Raw genomic sequence first — 19798 nt, forward strand, 5'->3', positions numbered from 1 at the left:
TTCTGTCCTTGGTGCAGAGACCTCTGCAGTGTTTCCAGTCAGGGCCGGCTTTAGCTCTGGTGTTGTTGGCACCCCCAATGACCTCCTTCTCCATGAAATCCCTCACTACCACCCTTTAACCCCTCCCACGCTTATGACGGAACCGCTCCGTCATGGCCCTCGGGTGGGCTGTGCTGGTGACGGAGCGGTTCCAATAGCAAATTTAATGGGACCCCCTCAAAATTAAATACGGCCAGGGAAAGGAGGGGAATGAAAAAACACAGCAGGAAGGACAGTTTTCCCTTAATGGCCACAATGTTTCAATGCAGATATATATCCAATTTTTAATGTAATATTGGTGACAAATACACAACAATCTTATTCATTTTCTTTAAAAAGGATAAAGTTTTATTCATTGTTTCCAAATTATCATTTCTTTTTAATAGTAATCTTTTCTCATATTTGCTCAAGAATGGAAAATTTCTTTTTTTTAAAAAAGGTTTTTGGTATTTAATTCATGAACAATTTTATAATTCATACAAAGGAGAAAAAGACACAAAAATATAAGCACAATACATAGTTATATACAAGAAAGTCAATTCACCCAAATAGTTATACCCCTGGTAACTAACAGTTCGTCACAACATTCTCACACAGTCATACCCTCACCACATTCATAACCATAACATCTGAAAAAAGGAAACTGGATCCAAATTGGCAGAGACACCCTGCCAGAGACACCCTGCCAATCTGCAGGTCTCAAAACACAGTATGAGACCTCGCACTTGGTCGACGCGCGTTTCGGTGGCGCCGGGCCATCTTCCTCAGGACCTCTTCCAGATAGGCAAAGTCATATACCCAGGGGACCTAAAAATATATATAATAGATACGGTCACCACATATAGTCCCAAGACAGACAACAAGATTTGCACAAAGTCTTATCATTGCTTGGAACTAACACAGAATACCCCACGTGACCAACCAACATCAAAGTTTACAAAAGGAAAACATTCACAAGTAAGGAAGAAAGAAGAATAATAAATAACAAAAAATATATAAAAATGTCATTACAAAAGTGATTCACATCTCATCTTCATGGTACATCTATTTTATTCATAAAGATCTCACATGATGAATATGTTCTACATTAATAAATTGCACTAGGGTACTTACGTTAAAAACATAGATTGCTAATCCTGCCCTTTAGGGAGGATTTCAGCAGTTAGACCCTGTGATTTTCTGTATATCCTAGGTCAGAAAGATTCCAATACGGCCCCCTGTAAATCAAGGGACCAAAGTGTAAAGACCATGATCCCCATATTGCCTATTTGGTCAAAAGTGCAGTTGAACTGTCAAGGTTTCTCTTACCCCCAATATGTTGATGTAATTATTACTGAAGGGTCGTATTAAATGTCCTCACAGGATGAGATCGTGATTTTCTCCTCAACTGAAAGAAGACAAGTATAAGAGAATGAAGACTGTCCGTATTTCCAAAGATATAATATATCTCTGGATATATTCAATAGATTAGACCCACCTCTTTGTGTAGACTAGTGCCTCAGAAACATTGATCTCCCCTGACCAAAACTTCTGTCTTTTCCGGTCAATTATGAGGCTATACCTTCCAGTACATATGAATCTCCTGTCATAAAGAAAACGGTATCTTAACTTTCGAGGTTGAAGACAAAACCACCTTATAAATCCAAAGATGATCATATCCTGGTCGCAATAAGGGAGATGAATAAGGGCAACAAGGAAGCTCATGTTTGTACTTATATATGAGTGGTTCTGATAGATGCCCAAAACGAGGAGAATAAAAATATTACGGGGTCACATCGTTATACCGTGAACGCCCGAAGTTAAAGAATAATGCAAACATTTCAGCATCCAATAGGGATCATATAATTATGCCTAAAAACCCTAAAATGTAAAACAAGGGGATTGTACCTATGCCTCCGGGGTGTATTACTAAATCACTCAGTAAGACAATAGATAAAGCTAAATGAATTAGTTTTATCAAGACAATTTATTTTGTCAGTATCTTTAGAATCAGTTTTTTAAATGATTATTTTTAGGCAAGAGAATCAACATTATCAACTCAACCTCTATTACAAGACATTGTTGCTGAATGTCCATGATTTCTGATTCATTTGCTGTCGTTATTGGTATAGAGTCCTCAGTTTTGGGCTCGCATCTATTGAGGAGTTAAATCCATTGATGTATGGGATTCAACGTATTTGCTATGGAACATTGAGAATTTTTTGTTTGTCGAATCTGCATGTGACGCCTGTTGCTAAAAATACAATTTTCTATATCTTGGATAGAGCTACGATACTGACTATCCTCATTGATGATGGCGGTATTTTAGTCCGTTTTTTATTTTTAGTCTCCTTCACTCAGACTACATCCTTTTCCGGGAGTGATCTGTCATCGCGATAATTCCTTCGAATTTTAAACGTTTAAATACACGGCAATTTTGGGTGTTTGTCACTTCGATCCGTGTTACGAAGTTGGAGGACACGCCGGCCCGCAGTTACTTTGAAACCAAGTAAGTTTGTACATGTGACCGATATGCTTTGTATGCTAGAGAGTTGGGTTGAGCAGTTTGCTTAAATCTCGCGTCCATCTTTCCATCACGATTAACAATTTGGGAATTATCATTATATCGCCACTAATGGGAGATGCTCTTTGAGTGTACGATACTTTTATAAAAATCTTTTTTGCATATGCCCCACTATGTTAACGTAGCGTTATCGGGATTCCCTTTCCCTTGTTACCAATGCATACACGTGCACATAGATGAGCGCTCGTAACGAGGATACACATCTTGCGATGTATTATGCCTTTAGTGTTTTTAATTGAAAGGAAGGGATGGGCCCTTAGGGGACGGAGGGTAGGTAGGGCCACAATAATAATGTAAAACAAGGGAATTGTACCTATGCCTCCGGGATGTATTACTAAATCACTCAGTAAGACAATAGATAAAGCTAAATGAATTAGTTTTATCAAGACAATTTATTTTGTCAGTATCTTTAGAATCAGTTTTTTAAATGATTATTTTTAGGCAAGAGAATCAACATTATCAACTCAACCTCTAGCGACTGAATTTTCACAAAAGACTAATGTACAAATAACATACAAAAAACATTGAATTAATCATCAATAGACCTTAACAAAAAAGGACTAATGTACATGCGACATACAAAGAACATTAAATCAACATATATCATTTCATTCCAATTATCAAAAAACAGTTAATCATGGACAGAAAGAATTTGCCAATATTAAATATGCATTCAGTTTCTACAATGTGGTGCACTATTTCTTTTTAGAACCACATGAGTCAAAGTTTGAACATTCCTTTTAAACTTAAACATTCATATTAAATGTATTGACAAGAATTTTATGCGAACTAGTGCCGTAGCCGACGCGTTTCGAGTCCTGTTATGAAAATCACAGGGCTCTCATCAGGGCAGCATTAAATGGATTCCACGGGGAACTGTTATCAATGAAAAAAATGAAGGATCTATATTTAGTAAGGCTTCCTCCAAATTCATTAAAAACCAACAACACTAAGTAGTGTGGCCGCCACTGTGTGTCTCACACTGCAACAGAGAAGGAATATATTCAAATAATTGTCCTTTAAAAGAAGGTGCCCGCACGGGTTTTAAATAAATGCATCACAATTGCAAGAATATGCAAATTTTTGTTCCTTAAATTTTTTTTTAACACACAACCTGCCCCAACAGCAGGTGACCTACACGCACGCTATGTGCTGCAAAAATCATTCAGCGCATTTAAATTTCTTCATTATAATTTTTTTTTCCATAAATACATTTTGGGACTACATGCCCCAGAATGCCTGCGTTGTATTCACCGGGCCCTGAATATAGCTGATTGGCTGATCATTATCATGTGACCAAACCTCCGTTTTTTGAAACCTTTGGTGTTTGTCTACACTTTGCTTCGTGCTCATTTAATGAGAGAAAACAGAAAGATTAGAAGGTAAGACCGCGAACAGCGCGCTGCCCGGCTTTGGGCACTTGGTTAAATTTCGCCGCATTAAGTATGAACACTGATTCTGTGTTTGTCTACCTTTACAGACATAATTCCTACTCACAGCGCCACACGCTTGATTGCGGTGGGCTGTTCAGCCTTCAGAGTTATTATAAAATGTGAGTATGACAAATTTGATATATTAAAAGCGGCAGGCGCCGCGTTGAAAAGGTTTTAAATGTAATGCAACTTTTGATTCAGGCAGCATGTTTGTGACCTGGGTTCATTTCGCAAACTTTACATTGCAGAACCAACTTTAAGCACAGTACCTCACGCAAGGTTGCGGTGGACTGTTTGGCTTCTGAATAGAGAAGACTTGTGAGTACCCCCATGTTTTTCTCTTAAGTAATGCAAAGGTATTGCACAAATATATGTAGGTGGACACTGATAAAAGCGTTTATCCACACTTTAGGTCACCTTGGAACAATAAACAATGCCTTGACAAGAGACCATCTTTGAGGCTTTCATTCAAGGTAATTTCACTCCCTATTTTGTAGCACAGCGTGCGTGCGGGCACCTTCTTTTAAAGGACAGTTATTTGAATATATTCCTTCTCTGTTGCAGTGTGAGACACACAGTGGTGGCCACACTACTATTAATAAAAGGTCGCACTCAAGCCCTCAATCAGGTACGATGCATCCAGTGGATGCTTTTTTAGCTTAGTGTTGTTGGTTTTTAATGAATGTGGAGGAACCCTTACTAAATATAGATCCTTCATTTTTTTCATTGATAACAGTTCCCCGTGGAATCCATTTAAAGCTGCCCTGATGAGAGCCCTGTGATTTTCATAACAGTACTCGAAACGCGTCGGCTACGGCACTAGTTCGCATAAAATTGTTGTCAATATATTTAATATGAATGTTTAAGTTCAAAAGGAATGTTCAAACTTTGACTCATGTGGTTCTAAAAAGAAATAGTGCACCACATTGTAGAAACTGAATGCATATTTAATATTGGCAAATTCTTTCTGTCCATGATTAACTGTTTTTTGATAATTGGAATGAAATGATATATGTTGATTTAATGTTCTTTTTATGTCGCATGTACATTAGTCCTTTTTTGTTAAGGTCTATTGATGATTAATTCAATGTTTTTTGTATGTTATTTGTACATTAGTCTTTTGTCAAAATTCAGTCGCTAGAGGTTGAGTTGATAATGTTGATTCTCTTGCCTAAAAATAATCATTTAAAAAACTGATTCTAAAGATACTGACAAAATAAATTGTCTTGATAAAACTAATTCATTTAGCTTTATCTATTGTCTTACTGAGTGATTTAGTAATACATCCCGGAGGCATAGGTACAATCCCCTTGTTTTACATTATTATTGTGGCCCTACCTACCCTCCGTCCCCTAAGGGCCCATCCCTTCCTTTCAATTAAAAACACTAAAGGCATAATACATCGCAAGATGTGTGTCCTCGTTACGAGCGCTCATCTATGTGCACGTGTATGCATTGGTAACAAGGGAAAGGGAATCCCGATAACGCTACGTTAACATAGTGGGGCATATGCAAAAAAGATTTTTATAAAAGTATCGTACACTCAAAGAGCATCTCCCATTAGTGGCGATATAATGATAATTCCCAAATTGTTAATCGTGATGGAAAGATGGACGCGAGATTTAAGCAAACTGCTCAACCCAACTCTCTAGCATACAAAGCGTATCGGTCACATGTACAAACTTACTTGGTTTCAAAGTAACTGCGGGCCGGCGTGTCCTCCAACTTCGTAACACGGATCGAAGTGACAAACACCCAAAATTGCCGTGTATTTAAACGTTTAAAATTCGAAGGAATTATCGCGATGGCAGATCACTCCCGGAAAAGGATGTAGTCTGAGTGAAGGAGACTAAAAATAAAAAACGGACTAAAATACCGCCATCATCAATGAGGATAGTCAGTTTCGTAGCTCTATCCAAGATATAGAAAATTGTATTTTTAGCAACAGGCGTCACATGCAGATTCGACAAACAAAAAATTCTCAATGTCCCATAGCAAATACGTTGAATCCCATACATCAATGGATTTAACTCCTCAATAGATGCGAGCCCAAAACTGAGGACTCTATACCAATAACGACAGCAAATGAATCATAAATCATGGACATTCAGCAACAATGTCTTGTAATAGACACGATAATAAAAGTATGGTGATGAGAAAAATAGGGGGGGAATTTAACCCTCCTACTTAACTCACATCTATACTAGATAGGTGCATACAATAGCTGAAAAATTATGTCAAAAGATGCACGATCAAATATGTGATGGGAACGGCTGTTTCCAAGACGGGTATATAGGTAGGTTGAGTCACACAATATGACTGATCCATATAGAGTTATCACATAGCCAACTTAGTAGGAGAATGGAGATACCCTTACCAGAAAAAAACAATTCAACATAACTGTTCGTAAATACATGGCCTAGATAATGAAATGCCAGATAGCAGCTGTGTATGAGTTACCAGTGCTTTTATTTTGTAACATACCAGGCTATCTCTTCGTTCAAGTCACGTTTAATGCAGCCTAGATGGTAAATCCAGAAAGTTTCCAGTTTTTTACGTGTGATTTCTACTGACTGGCCTAATTTGGGTTGCACTTTCTCTAGGATTGACCATTTAAGTTCCTGTTCACTGTGGTTCATATCCAAACAGTGTTGAACCAAAGGTGCCGTCAGTTTTAGCGGTTCCGTCATGGCCCGCTCGCCGCGCCTGCGCGGCGCTGATTTCACTCCTGCGCTGACGTTCTAAAGTACAGGCGAGGCCATGACGGAACCGCCCTGTCACAAACACAGCCCACCCGAGGGCCATGACAGAGCGGTTCCGTCATAAGCGTCGGAGCGCCGCACGGCCGCCCCACCCCCTTAGCGCTGCGGCGGAATTGCCGCCACAGCGAAAGGGTTAACAGTGACCCTCAAGTCTCCATAACGACTCTTACATGCCTTTCGTTTGTTTTATAGTTCTACTCATACCAGTATAGGGTGTTAGAACACTTTACATCACACACAAGTGACATAGAGACATTGAATCATACGTGAGTAAATCAGTGTACAGTAAATGTTACATCAGAACAAGAACTACAAGGTATAGGATTCACATATCATCCATACTGACAGGCAAAACACTTTAAGAATGCTTGACCTGGAGAGGCACATACTCAGAATTTAAAATGTCCCACGACGGTTGGGAGTTGTTTTTACTAACAGGAATTGATTTCTACTCAAATGAACCCTTTTTGCAACATTAGGTTAATGAAAGACTGGGGGGAAATCATAACACTCTAATCTATACCTTGCAGTTTCAATGCAGCTCTTTGTTGACAGTTAATAGCTCACTGTTCTATATTTGGAATTAATTTATAAATTACAAGTGACAAAATGATCTCTTTGACAAAAGCAGCAAACCACAGAACTATATAAATTATGCACACTTCTGTGATCACCTAAAATAAGCAGAGGGCAAATTAGCCCTTTACCTACTTTATGATGAGTCGAAACTTCCACTAGACAAAACTGGATCTCTCGCCAGCAGGTCCATTAATCTCTGTTATCTTGACATTTTCATTGTTGTCTGAAAACTGCTGGAGGCAGGGAACACTGCAGCAGGTGCTTTTAAATCCACAATATATTTGATAAAACAGCATCCCCTGAAGTCAGCGTCTGGTGGGGTGGCAATGATCGTACCGACCTAGAGCCGGCCCTGTTTACAGTGGCGACTGGCATCTACAAGGGGTGGGGGGCTTGCAAACACTTATATTAAAAATAACACCTGAGCAACTGGATGCTGCAGTGCAGGCACCAATCCTGGCACTGCTATCATGCTGCGAGAGCAGTGTCCTGATTGAAGGGGGCGGCCTCACTCGGCTTAGAGACAGGTGGGTTAGAGGTTTCAAACTGTGCATGTCTGGCTGGCTATCCCAAGACGGCCGCCAAAGGGACGTGTGCACGTTGAAAAGTGCACGAACAGCCCACCCTCCTTTCTGCTGCTGTCATTCAGCAGCAGCCCCACCCTCGTACTGTGCTTGATTCAAAATGGGAGGATAAAAAATAAAATGGTAATGAATTACCTTTTATTTTTCATCTTTGGGGGTCATTTAAGAGGGGTGACGCTCTTCCGCTCCAACGGCGAAGCTGCCCCTGAGTGTTTCCATCCTGCCCTCTGCCTCCGTTCTGCTCTGTCACGAGCCTCTATAAGATGCTCTGCAGTAAAATATACTCATATGTGAGGACAGGGGTCTCTAATCTTTTCAATAGTGAGAGCTACTTCTGATAAAAAAAATACCATATGCAGCTACTTTCTAGTTACCATATAAGGGTACATTAAACACTGACTCTTGAACACCTTGTACTTTTACAAGGAGCACATTTATTTATAGCATAACATCTGTACTCTGTAGGGTTTCCAAGGCGCTTTTTGCTTAGATCTGTGAAAGGTGAATGTAACTTTTTGTCATGAAATAGAGGGGATGATACTATGCTCGTTATGTGAGATGGGGCCTGAAAGACTTCGATTATCTTGCTGATAGCCTTAAAGTATATTGGTTGCAGTCAAGAGAACCAGATACCAGCCTTGCCTTTAAGATTGAAGATTAAGAGTAATGTCTACTTTTGGTTGGAATGATAGAAAAGTTATTGGCAAGGCCGGCCTTTGACATTCCACTGCTTTGGGACAAAATGCCCAAGAACTCTTAGGCACATACAGACGCACTCAACTTAAATAAAGTTATTTTTTAACATTTCAAGCTTAACCTATGACCATTAATAAATGAGTCCATGCAAGCTTTATAGACCTCTACCAGTAGAAATATTTATTCAGTCAGAACCATGTCCATGGGTATATATTTGAGGCAAAATAAAACACAAATTTATAAACAAAGAAATTGTTTTAAGAATGAAAGCACTCTTGAAGAAAAAGAAGGAGAGAAAGAATGAACACAGATGAAGAAAGAAAAAATAAAGAGAAAAGTGAGAAAAAGTGAGAATGAAAAAGAAAATGAGAATGTGAGAAAGAAAAAAAGAAAGAAATGGAAAAAAGGAAATGGGGTAAGGAATCAAGGGAGAGGAAATAAGAAAGGAAGGGGGCAGAGAGGAAGGAAGGGGAGAAGAAAGAAAGAGTGAAGGAAGGAGCGCAAGGAAAAAGGGGGAAAGAAGAAAGAAGAGGACAAAGACACAAAGAAAGAAAAGAGACAAAGGGAACAAGGTAGTAGAAAAAGATAAGAAGGAACATAGAAAAAAAATAGTGGTGGAACAAAGATGAGCAATCAAAATACGGATAAGAATGAAGGACTGAAAGTGAAAAGAAAAGGTACTATTAAATGAAAAAGCAAAAGAGAAGGGAAATAAATGAAGAACAAAGCAGAGGAATAGGAAAGGAAAGACGGACTTGAAGATAAGGAACAAACTTGAGACGGAGATCATGAAAGAGAGAGGGAGAAGGAGAAAAAAGGAAGGAAAGACCGAAGGCAGGCAAAAAGGAAAAAGAAAGTGAGAAAGCAAGAAAGGAACAAGAACAAAAGAGAAAAGAAATTAAGGAGAAATACAAAGAAATAGTTTGGAAGGGGCGTTGCCAAGCTGGTGACTAAGATGGCCTCATCATGGCATTGAAGCTCTGCCAAGTATCGCCAGTAAGATTTGCCACATTGGACACCACATCGCTTACATAGCTGCACAGAACTCCGCTCGGACTGGCTACACACTGGTAGGGTGTAGGGTGACTAGGCGTCCCCGTTTTGCCAGGATGGTCCCCGTTTTTAGCCAGCTGTCCCAGCAAATTTCAAGAAATTTAGCTCATGTCCCGGTTTTTAGAGAGTGTCCACTGAAAACGGTGGGAGGTGTTTTTATGTGTTACAAAGCAGGGAAAGTTAGCAGTTGTTTCAAGAAAGTAATTTAATTAACAGGCAAGCAACTGGGTTTAAAAATTACATTTTATGTATGTTCTTACTGCCTGTTCTGTAATTCTCTGCTGAGGAGCGCTCTCATTGCTTGAAGTAAAATTGTAGTCCTTCTTCTATTTTGGTGAAATGTCATTGTTTTTGGCTTTAAAATTCTGGTCACCCTACACACTGGTGAAGTCCGAACCTGATGGCTGTGACATGATGCAACTTCCTCGTCCTATTTTTCACCGAGCGGATTGCATGCCATGGCCAGGGGCGTAACAAAGGCCTCCGCAGCCCCTGCAGTGCAGGGGGGGGGCCAGTGCTCCAGTGGGCCCCCTCATCACTGTACTATGGCCTGAGAGCTCCGGAAGTAATTCCGGAAGGGGGCCTCTTCATGCACTTTGCAGGCCCCCCCCCCTCAAGTTTTGTTACGCCACTGGCCACGGCTTGACGTGGACTTTGGAGGCCCCACGTAGACAGGGCCCGCGGGTAAGCCTGAGGGCAGGGTCGGCACGTGCCTGATGCCGGCAGCCAAAACACTCGTTAGACAGCCCAGGATGGAACCCCAGCAGGTACGGGCCTCCTGGGTGGGTCCCGCTTGCATTGCAGTGAGCCTGGGCGCGGGGCGTGCTCACCCTGCCTGTGACCCGGTGTGCGGCCCCTAACTGGCCTGCTCCAGGTAGTCACTTCAACCACAAACACTCCTCCACTTGCCAACTGATTGTCAGTGCACACCAGAACCTTCTGACCAGTCAGGAGGGGCGCAAAGTGCAACAGCGCCCTGTGACAGGTTGTGGGGGGGGGGGTCTCTGTTCTACCATATTACAGACTCTGCATTCTGACTGGTCAGGGTTGCCGTTGTTACAAAGGAGTCTTCATTCAGTTATAATTTCCTCAAGTAGGTTTATTAGAAACAGCCCCGCACGGGTAGTCATGCGTGGGTCAGTGGAACATCTGTCACCAACAGTACATGTCACAGGGGGTCAACCAGGGAAGCATAGAACGTCAGGGGAACCAATCAGGAAGGTCAGAGCACAGGGGAAGCTCACACGCAGGGAAGGGGAAGGAACCAAGCGCAGGACACGGGAAGGGTGGTAAGAGAGATACAACACATCTTCCTCTCTTGAGAGTTTTGACAATAGTGCCACGGTGAGAGGTAAACATTATGTGAGGGTGAATATACAGGAGGCTGCTAGTCACATACAAAGTCATCCAAGCGTTTTGGTCTTCGGATGATTCTACCAAACCTTCCGGAGACCAATGGCAAGTTAGGTGTACATTCAGAGTCAGAATGGGAATCATGGCTAGTTCTACCGAACCTACTACTGAACCTGTGACCGTCAGACGCTACTTCAGAGTCAGAATGTGGGTCATCGTGACAACTCCGATTGTATGTCGAAGTGCTAGGATTGACACCAACAGACCGATCTGTAGGTTGACCATCATCTGAGCCAGTGTCAGGTTGGAGATCTTGTGTGATGACATTTCTAGACAAATTACTCTCTTCAACACAAGCCCTATCCACATCCAACCACAGATCATTGTTAACCGTAACACGTTGCTGTAGGTTGTGAGTCTTGCCCCCCGGATGATATTTTGCCAATCTGCTCATGTGCCAAACTTTTCCATCACTGAGTCTTGCCGCATTGTTAAACAGTTCATCATTGTAAAGTGGGGCAGTGAATCTGCTATCTCCTTTCTTTACTTTTTTTTTCAAACGAACTTTCACAAGATCGCCGACTCTAAATGCATGTTCCTTGGCACTGTGTTTCGAATCATACCATTCCTTGTAGTATTTCTGGGCTTTGATAATGTTATTCCTGATGTTATCTGGTGACCATTCTATTTGCTTGGATTTGGACATCCACCCCAGGTCGATGCTTAAAGGCTGTCTGCTTCTCATGAGAACAAATGGTGCTGTGCATGTGCTGGCACACGGAGATATTCTGAATGCTCAGATGAGTTTGTAAATTTCTTCTTCCCAGTTTTGGTTTGCGTTTCTAGATAGTTGTATATGTCCCTTCAGGACACGGTTGAATCGTTCAGTGAGACCATTACCTTCTGCATGGTAAATAGAAGTGGTGTGATGAGCGATACAGTTTCTTGCTAGAAATGACTTGAATGCTTCAGAGCAGAATTGCGGACCATTATCTGTGAGTACTGATTTAGGTAATCCTTCACTCAAAAACAGTTTGTCCAAGAAATCAATGAATTTTGCGGTGTCAATTTCATCGACAATTTTAATTTCTGGCCATTTGGAGAAATGATCTATCGCCACTAGGATGTACTTGATTTCGCCGTCATGTCCTTCGATGGGCCCCACAATGTCTAAGCCCAATTTCTCCCATGCCATTAGGGGGGGGTTGAATTGGAGAGAGACTGATTTTTGATGTTCTGAGGGTTTTGTCGGAGTCACAACATTCTACACAGTTCCTGACCTGGACCTCAATTTGTTTGTCAATACCCGGCCACCAATAATTTGACCTGACTCTCTGCTTAGTCTTGGTGATGCCAAGGTGGCCCATGTGGCACAATCTTAGAATTTTGTCCCTGAGTGTGACTGGGGCTATTGCTTGACCAATTCTGTACAACACACCATTTTCCCAACTGAGTTCATTTCTTGTTTCCCAGTATGCCTTGATATTGTCATGTAGGTTTCGCTTTTCAGGCCATGCAGAGTTGACGAATTTGCAAACTTCTTGCAACGTTGAGTCTCGCGACATGTGTTGACTCCATTCTTCCGCAGATATTCCATCCAGGTCAGTGTGGAAGAGCAGAGCCACTTTCTCCGCATCTTCTTGTGTGGCCATGCTTTCAGTGTGAGGCAGAGGCAGTCTGCTGAGGAAGTCTGCAACTTTATTTTTCACTCCTGGCCAATATTCCGCCGTGTAGTTGTAATCCAACAGCTTGATTGACATTTTGCTCAGTCTTGGTGAAGCATTTTGCAGACCCGAGGCAGACAGTATATTGATCAACGGTTTGTGGTCTGTGCGAAGATGAATTTCGTATCCCCACACATATGCTCTGAAGTAATTGAGCGCCCATGAACAGGCCAGCATTTCACACTCAATTACCGAGTACTTTTCTTCTGCAGAGGTGAGTGACCTGGAGGCAAAAGCTACAACCCATTCTTGGTTTGATGTGTCCTTCTGGGCTAGGACTGCACCAATTCCCTTGTTGCTTGCATCAGTGGTTAGATAGATTTCTGCTTTGGGATCAAAACCTTTGAGAAAGGGTGCCTCATTCATTTCCTTTTTGATGGTATCAAAGGTGATCTGACAGTCAGGTGACCAGACAAACTTGGCTTTATTTTTCAGTAATTGTCTTATACAGTAGGTCTTTTCTGAGAAATTCCTAATGAACTTGGAATAATATTCCGTCAGGCCAAGAAAAGCTCGCACATCTTCTTTGCTTGAGGGACACGGAGCATTGAGGATAGCGTCCACTAAACCTTGTTTGGGTTTAATGCCTTCCTGGCTGATGGTGTGCCCAAGGTAAATCACTCTGTCTTGTGAGATTTTACATTTGTCTAGTTCTACAGTTAGACCATGCATTTTCAATTTGTTAAAAACTTGCCTAAGGCGTGTGTCATGTTCCGATTGGTTGCTACCCATGACCAGGATATCATCCTGGAAAAACCTTATGCCATCAACACCTTCCAGAATGGATGTCATGACCCTTTGGAAAAGTGCTGCAGCAGAGGCTAATCCAAAAGGTACCCTGGTAAACCGATAACAACCAAAGGGTGTGATAAAGGTTGTGAGTTTTTTGCTGTCAGCGTGTAGTGGAATTTGGTGGTACGCGGATTTCAGGTCTAAAATGGAAAATACACACATATCATTGGTGGCACTAAACATTTCACAAATACGTGGTAGGGGATATTGATCTACAATAATGTTCTTATTGAGGTCCCTGAGATCGATGCAAAGTCTAATTTTCCCATTGGGACGTTTCACAACAACCAAAGGGGAAACCCACTCCGCCGATTCCACCTCTTCTATAATACCATCTTTGACAAGTTTGCTTAATTCTGCTTGGACATCATCTCTTACCGACACTGGTAGATGTCTTACCTTGTGAATGCAAGGAACAGCTGAGTTTTTTAGTTCGATTTTATGTTCAAAGCTGTTGAGAAGACCAACTTTACCTGAGAACACTTCTGGGAAGTCTTTTAGTATTGCCAGTTTACTAGAATCATCAATAGACAACACCGGATCATCACTGTTGGGATCGAGCATGATGCCCAGATCCGCTTGGTCACTCCAGCCAAGGACAGAAGGGCCTTTCTTAGCAACATAAAGTCTGCAAAATGCTCTCCTATTTTTAAATTAAAATTCTAGATCACGAGTTCCTAAGAATTCAATGTTGTTTCCCGTGTAGCTTCTGGCGATGACTTTTGATTTTTCAAGAGTTGAGCCAACTTTATCCGTGAATTGCTTCCACACATTTTCGTTGATGATCGTGAAGGGAGACCCAGAGTCTGCCATAAGATTAACTGTCACACCACCCAATTTTACATCACACATGGGTTTTTTTCTTCTTAGTTGGCGTGAGTTCTAACACATCATATTCGATAGAGAAGACATAACTGACGCTGTCGGAGTCAGAATACTCAGAATCTTCGTCTGTGGAATCACTCTCTTCATGAATTTGTCGGACCTGTCTGCTTTGTCTATACATTTTTCTATTGCATGCCTTGGCAATGTGCCCAGTCATTACACATGACAAGCATTTTTGATGTATGGCTGGACACTTTTTTGAATCGGCTAAATGGGTTGGAGATCCACAACGATAACATCTAAGTTCAGCAAACTCATTGTCTCTAGTACTACCACGTCTTTCACTGCTATGTTTTGGTTTACTTGGTTCACTTCTTTTGTGAAATTCATGACTCACTTCTCTTTTGTTTCCTTTGTGTTTTAGTTTGGTTGCATTAGAGGATCTTATAGCCTTAACTTCCACAGGTTCATCCATGACTGCTTTGGCGCATCTGCCTGTAAGTTCAGCTTTCTTGACCAGAGCAACAACTTCCTTCAAAGAAGCCTCACCATTAACCCAAAGTTTGTCCTGGATGTTGGGGTTGCTTGCGTGCATAATTATTTGATCACGCACAAACTCCTCTTGCAGTGCTCCAAATCTGCAGGTTAAGGCTAAGTTGTTCAAGGCTGCAACATAATCTTCAATGCTCTCTTCTTTCCCTTGCTTTCTTCTTGAGAATTTGTACCGGTCCACAGCGACGCACACAATAGGCGAGAAGTGGTCGTCCAGATCGTCCAAGGCATGTTGATATACATCACCACCAGTTCTCACTTTCTCCTCTATGTTGTTGTAGGTCTTGACACCGCCTGGACCTAGACAGTACAACAGTACTTTTTTTTTCTTTTCAGCCGTGAAATCGTCATCTTCCACTGTCTCAATGTAATTAATAAAGTATTCTTTCCACTCTTTCCAAGGCATGCATGGTGCACCTTTTAGAGGTAGGAACGCTTGAGGTTGCGAAAGATTTAAGGAACTAAGAGCACACATAGCGATAGAAACCTACTTGCTCAAGATCTCACTTTTGCCTGTTCCCCCCTTTATTTTTGTATTATATGAATGGTTGTGCTCAAGTTACAAATATACTTGTGAAAACACTTTATGCACTTTTCGAGTTGTTAGAAGCCGAGCCGTGTGGAGGTTGTTACCATCACAATTCGTAAATAATCACTTTTACTTAAATCAGTATTCATCCAGTTGCCCTTGTAAAATTATCGGCCTTTTTTTTTTTAAGAATAAAAAGTTTTCGCAATGTTCACTAATGCAGACTCGAACCCAGAGACCCGGGCAGCACGATCAATTTCAATTGCTTTTTTTTTTTCTTAAAATGGCCTCCAACGCTGCGTTTCATTGACGTCAGACGTCACCAAGCATGCGCAGAAGTGGTTGAAGTAAAGGCGCGAACAGCTGACAGGAATTCCTCTTTGTGGATGCGCACGGCTATCGCTGACAGGAATGCTCCGCCATGGTATGCCTTTGAGCAGAGGCGAACATAGGCAATTTCAGACGACACCCGAGGGGAGAAATTCCAAAATGCCGTGCGGCCGTACCTTCGTGTGATACTGCAGCTGTCACGAAGATGAAATCCAAACCGATCATGGACTGCAAGGAACCGGACGTCCTGAGACACTCAAATCTCGGCACAAGGCAATACGCTTCCACAGCCTCCGATTCAAAAACGAAGCATCTTTCAAGGTAGAAGGTATTCGTTACGGTGTTCTACACAGTTCACATTGTAGATTGTAGATTGATATTACATTTCATTTAAGTTTTCTGAGCGTCAGCTGTACCTGGATGTACCACGATGCGAGGCTGTAGTTCCGCTCGTCGCCACTGTTACAAAGGAGTCTTCATTCAGTTATAATTTCCTCAAGTAGGTTTATTAGAAACAGCCCCGCACAGGTAGTCATGCGTGGGTCAGTGGAACATCTGTCACCAACAGTACATGTCACAGGGGGTCAACCAGGGAAGCATAGAACGTCAGGGGAACCAATCAGGAAGATCAGAGCACAGGGGAAGCTCACGCGCAGGGAAGGGGAAGGAACCAAGCGCAGGACACGGGAAGGGTGGTAAGAGAGATACAACAGCCGTGACAGGCAGCTTTGTTCTACAGTGTGTCAGTCTCTGTAGCGCCTCTTTTCTGCCCTGTGAAGGGCCCTGTCGTGCCTCTGTGCTGTCCTATGTCAGGACGTGCATTCGCTCTCGTCTGCTTTGCTGTGACGGGCTCTGGGGTAGCTGTGTTCTGCACTGCGAAGGTTCCTGATGCCGCCCGCATATCACCTTCCGTTTCGTAGAGTCTCCTGTCTTCCTATTCTGCCCTCTGGCAGGCTCTGTTTTGAAACTTTTGAGCACTTTGTGTTCCCTTATTTCAGCCACACGTCGGGCTCTGCCTTATAGCTACTGTTTCCTTCCCTGCTCTATTACAGTCACTGCAGTAGGTCTGTTGTGCCCTGGAACAGACTCTTCTGTCTTTGTTCTGCCCTGTTACACTGTCTGCGGATAACTCTGAGGCGCCTTGTTCTGCCCTGCGGCGGGCTCCATAGTGCCTCTGCTCTGTGTCAGCAGCACTCGGTGCTGTCTGTTTTCCCCATGGCGCGCTCTGAGGCGTGGTAGCTGGCGCTGTTCTGCCCCGTTGCGGCACTTTGCATTATGTCAGCACTCCAGTCTTTCTTGCTTGCTTTAGCTCTTCTCCTCCCTGTGAAAGCCTTTCTGTAGTGCCTCTCTCTGTTCGGCGGTGTGACAGGCCCTGCAGTTTCTCTGTTCTGCACTCTGTAGTGGCTCTGTTGTGCCCTGTGACAACACTGCAGTTTTCTCCTTCTGCCCTGTTGCAATCACTGCAGGGTCTCGGTTCCACCCTGTGACGCGCTCTGCATTGCCTCTGTTCTGTCCCGTGACGTGCTCTACAGTAGCGCTGTTCTACCAGTGAAACGTTCTGTAGTGTTTCGTTCTTGGAGGGGCAAGACTGATGTTCTGCTGTCCATTTTGTAGAGGTGCCTTTTGGCTTTCCTTTTCATTCTTTTCAGCGGGAGCGGGATCTGTCCATGGTCCTGACTATATGATCCGCTCTGTGTTGCAGAACAACCTACTCGCCTTTGATGCTGATGGGAGCGCAACTATCAGGACAGATTATGGAACACTGTATTTGACCTTTAGGGTAGGGTTGCGGCCGCATTTGTGCTCGTGACAGTCTCCTTGTTGACGTCAAGCAGTGAGAACATCCAGATGGTCTGGACAGCCTGTTGTGAATAATTACCTCGAACATATTTAAGCGCGTTTCTCTTTTTCGACTTCCAGGCTAATTATTTTTTAGCAAGAAATTTCCCCAGTGACGTGCCTCATAAGGTACATAGGTGCTTTATGTCCTGTGATTGATGAAAAAACGCGCAGTTGGATTAGCGGGAGAGTACGGACCTGTCTCTTCAAAATTAAAGGAGTTTTCTGGCCAATGCCTCTCCTATAATTTTACTGCTGGGCCAGAACCAGCCAAATATGGAGGTGAGCCCTGTCTTTAAACCGTACCAGCCCCACTGGCCTTTTGAAAGTTTTGCTTCTCATTAAGTCCTCTAATTTCCCTGTGAGTGAGTGGCTCTTCTCCTAGAGCCCAGTACCTCCGAACTCAAACTCCACTAGGCGCTATGAGGTTGACCCCAATAGTCACAATAGCCCAAGCCCTCCGAAACCTGGGAGAAACAGACATGAAGTCATATTGGTCTAAAAGATTTGCACCATATTTCTCCAATATGATCCTGTTCCTTCCCCCTGTGCTGACCACGTTTCGGAAGCCTAGAGCCAAAGCAGGCACCCTTTCACCATGGCCCATTGTCTGCAGAATTGTTTTTGTGCAGGAAGTTGCCCCTTCCTGCAGAAAAACAATCCTGGGTGGTTTTTTCCTCTTTCAATGGAAAGAGACAAAAATGAGGGGAAATAAAGTTATTTCCCCTCGTTGTGCCTCCCTTGGGAGGCATAAGGACTTGGCGCATACCTAGTTTTACATTTTTTGTAAATTTGGGGAAGCCTCAAAATCCATGGGTGTTGGGTGAGATCACCCACCGCAACACCCATGGAAATCCTCCCTAGAGCACTAATTAGAAATGGTACATGCAGTGTTTCAGTATAATAACAACACAATGTAACTTTAAAAAACATGATATTCAGTATAAACATATAATATGCATGTATGCTCCCAAGCTTTGGAAAGGCGGGCAACAGTGAATCTAAGTCAAGTGAAAGTGAAGCCAGTAAGCTCCAGACTCAGGGAGTGAACCAAGACTGGTCTGAGTAGAAAGAGGGAAAGCGGAAACATAGCAATGCGTAAGAGAGTCCAGAGAGAAAGATCAGCATAATGGCCAAAGAGACCAAAATATATATAAATGGAAATTCACAGTAGTATGGCAAATCCAAAACAGAATCTGAAGATCAGTGTCAGATCAAACAGGCAAAGAGGTAAACGTACAGAGGATACAAATAACAAAGATGAGGGATGGAAGAAGTGGCCAAACTGGCAATAAGCAAAGAGCCAATTCCACAAGACATTCTCAGGCAGCTTCCTAGTTTCTTCTTGATGTTTGAATGCTGCTGCTGGCTGTCATGACCCAAAAGTCTGCCCTTCACCAAGGCTGGCTATCTACTCACAGTGACCCCAGCCACTATAGGCTGGTACACCACAGCCATAAAGGCATACAGCTCACAGATGTTCTCATAGACATCCTAAAACCTCTCACAACCTACTGATTCTTGACCATAACCCCACTGTAGGCGTCAGGTTCCTGGCATTGGTTTCTCTGGGAATTTCTTAAGGAAGGAATCCACCTGTTTAGGGGTATGAGTAAAAGTTGCTGGTTCAGCAGAATGTTCCACCCTTCCAGATACTTTAGAAGACCTTTCAAGTGCAATGTTTGTTCAAAGGCAGGGTTGGAAAGTGAATTATTGGTAGGAGTAAGTATGCACCTACCACTAGTAACCAGGCCACAAACATGGTATAGGGTCCAGTAAATGTCTCAGCAAATTAGCCCCTTGCTCAAACCTTGTTTGCTGACAACAAGCAGACAGGCCGAATTTAGGATACAGGAGTGTAAAGCATTTAAAAACTCCAAATCATTACATGAGTAAGACACAACACACAGTAAAAATCCCACACTAATTTATAAAAATAGGAAATATTCTTATGAACTAATAAACACCAAAGTTACAAAAATCCAACATAGGGAACCAGTGATATACATTTTTAAAGATTAACCACTTTATAGTACTTAAAAATATATAGCAAATATCTGGCCACGCTTAACTGGGCCAAAGTCAAAGTTTGAGGCTGAATGCAATGGAGCCCTAGTCAGATACACTAAGTGTGAGGCCCCGGTC

The sequence above is a fragment of the Lissotriton helveticus genome, chromosome 9 (genome assembly GCF_964261635.1).
Source record: "Lissotriton helveticus chromosome 9, aLisHel1.1, whole genome shotgun sequence".
In the NCBI taxonomy this organism is placed as follows: Eukaryota; Metazoa; Chordata; class Amphibia; order Caudata; family Salamandridae; genus Lissotriton; species Lissotriton helveticus.